At 45.9% G+C, this 2,870-nt stretch overlaps 1 non-coding gene across 1 annotated transcript; it reads right to left on the bottom strand.

Annotated features, from left to right (window-relative positions):
- Positions 1-1,354: 1,354 nt before the first annotated feature.
- trnak-uuu lies at positions 1,355-1,428 on the bottom strand. The gene has a single exon. It is a non-coding gene; the product is annotated as a tRNA-Lys (tRNA).
- Between the last annotated feature and the right edge of the window lie 1,442 nt (positions 1,429-2,870).

A 2,870-nucleotide genomic window follows, 5' to 3' on the forward strand; every position in this document is an offset into this window, starting at 1 on the left:
TCTCAGCAGCTGCAGGCCATCACCGGGGGCTCGTCCTATGACGTCATGGTGAGACTGGAAGCTCCCGGGTCAGTTTGTCAAAGAAACCTCCCTGTGGGTCAGGGCAACCCTGCATCGGGAAGCACTGGGATGGTCAACCACGATCAGTTTACATGGGGAACACATCTCCACATTACACAGCCTCGAGGCAAATTTCCCTTCCTTTTACTTAAAGTTCAAGAGCAATCAAACCGAAATTCCCCAAGTAAGTTTGAAAGAATTTCTTCCAGGTGTGCGCTAAATATATCTATGAGAACTTTGTTAAAGTTTAAACGTTGCGAGTGTTGAAGTTTTGTGCTTTTGGAGAAATCACAGCTCGAAAAAACAGAATGTAGGAATTTAGACAGAGTTGATATTTGCACGACGGCGATATGTCTGCGGGTGCGTGATGAGAGCATCACCCAGAAGGGAAACCATCTCTCCTATTCACTCAATGTCGTCTTTAGCAACTTTCCAGTATAACGGCGCACTGTTCTGTACCTCGCCTTCTCATTTCTTTCTCAAAAAACTTCAACATAAATATTTCACCTTGATATACTGGCCCAATGTGCACAGTTGAGATGACACTCTCGTGGAGGTCTGAGTGGTCTTCAGTTGTTCTCTGTATCCTGTGTTGAGGAGGGCAATGCTTGTCACGGGTCACTCCGGTGTTAGAGAAAAGTTTAGAAACAAAATGGTTTAACTTTCTGCCAGTAGAGAGGGCCCGTGACAAACAGCAGCAGGGAGCCAGATGAGAAGCAGCTGTTCTGAAAACTATTTGCCGCTTGAAATTCTCAGAGTAATGTGGGTTGCAGATTCCCGACCAGTCCCAATGTGATTGAAATATTTCAACCCCTGCACTGATTTGCATCTTTAAAAAAACGTGGAGCAATCTCCCTTTCTTTTTGACGACAGTTCTCAACTGTAGTCGGCAGGGTTCACACCTGCGTGGAGAAACCGCAGTGGATTTCAAGTCCATCGCATTCGCCACTCGGCCCACCAATACAGAACCACACTGACAGCTTCATTTCCCAGGTCTCTCTGCCTGTGAGCAGGTCAGGCAGCATCTGTAGAAAGAGAATCAGAGACAACATTTCAGAACTCGTTTTTTCTCATCCAGGTACACCCAAACCTTCTGACTTTCTCCATAGTTCCTCTTTCTGTCTCGGACTCTCAGCATCCGCAGTCATTTACGGTAGAAATTCAATCAATTCAGAAACCCCTTTGTGCTTCCTCAGTGGAGAAGATTTCCGTTTGGGAAACATTTTCCTGACACCGTTAAAAACGCGCACCTTCGCAGCCAAGAAAGCGGTAGGAGCGAGAACAACAAACATTCCGTCTCTGGGTGGTCTCGAACCAACAACATTTCGGTTAAAAGCCGAACGCGCTGACCAATTGCGCCACAAAGACAGGTCCCAGCGGCTGTCGCACCGTCTCTTTGAGGAAGCTACTATTCAATTCATTAATCAACCTGCCCCGCCAAGAATTACCATTGTCTTCTATCAGTTTTACTTTTCCATAATAAAGCCTGGGACATTCATTATGGAGACATGGGAACAGTCTGATCCCACCATCTGCAGGCACATCCATGTCACGAGGAACTAGCCCTTCTACAACGAGGCCATCGCCCTCCGAGCCTTTTAGTGTAGTGTCTCTTCCCGACTTTTCTCTTTGGTCCCGAGCCGAAAAGGGGTTTGAATTCCTGATGTGCAGAGAATTCTTTCAATGTCTCAGATCAGTTCATGTCCAGAGAATCTCCCGGCCTCTTAAACAAAGGGACAATGTCTGGACTGTCTCTGCTCAGTCGAACAGTTCATCCTTCATTCTCCTCTAATTCCACTTCCCAAAGAGTTTCCAAAGATGCACAAAGCTGGAGACTGGGATTTCTGTTTCACTTCCTGAACATTTTTCCAGCTGCTGACTGACAATATTTTGCCCAAAACCCTTCCCCATTGTAACACTTGTATCATGTCCAGGTCTGAGGAATTTGAACTTTATGGAGACATTTCCCAAGTTTGGGAATGTTCTCTTTGGAGCAAAGAATGTTAACTGGAGATTCCCAGGGGCTGTTGGCAATGATGGAGCAGAAGTGGTGGAAATGGGCAGATTAATGATCAGAAGAACCTATTGTCACTGACTAGGGTCAGTTACCAGAGGACAGGGATTGAAGTTCTTTAATGGAAAGCAGCACTTGTGTAGAACAAACACACCGAATACTGCAGAAAGCAAACGGGTCGAGCAGCATCTGTGGAAAGGTAAAGAGAGCCGACGTTTTGATCGTGCTACGGTTTTTGTTCAGAACTCAGTGTTTTGCCTCTTCCCGAAGTTGGTCCAGGTCTGTGTCTCAATTGGCAAACACATGGCAAGTCCAGTGCCGCAATGTGAAGTTATAGCCTTTGCTGTTTTAAAAAAAAAGCAGTGCATTGTTTAAATGGTGATATATTGGAATGTGGAGAAAGTGAGGACGAGAGGTGAAAGGCGAAAAATGTGGCACTGGAAAAGCACAACAGGTCAGGCAGCATCTGAGGAGCAGGACAGTGAACGTTTCGGGCACAAGCCCTTTATCAGGAATGATGTATGGATGTACAAAGGGGTCTCAGAGTCCCTCCACACCAGTCAATGCCAGTTGTCGGGCAGATGCAGCAGGCAATGAGCGAGGCAAATGGTATATTACGAAGAGGAATTGAGTTCAGAAGTGGGGTCATTTTACATAATCAAAGCTAAGGTCATCTGAGTTTTGAACGACAAAGAAGTGGATGGTTATGGGAGGAGGTAAGAAAATGGTTTTAAGACCAGTACAGGTCAGTCACAGAGTCAGACAGCACTGAACAGATGCTGAGTATGTTCTCAAA

The sequence above is a fragment of the Chiloscyllium plagiosum genome, unplaced genomic scaffold (assembly GCF_004010195.1).
Source record: "Chiloscyllium plagiosum isolate BGI_BamShark_2017 unplaced genomic scaffold, ASM401019v2 scaf_15237, whole genome shotgun sequence".
NCBI classification, from domain to species: domain Eukaryota; kingdom Metazoa; phylum Chordata; class Chondrichthyes; order Orectolobiformes; family Hemiscylliidae; genus Chiloscyllium; species Chiloscyllium plagiosum.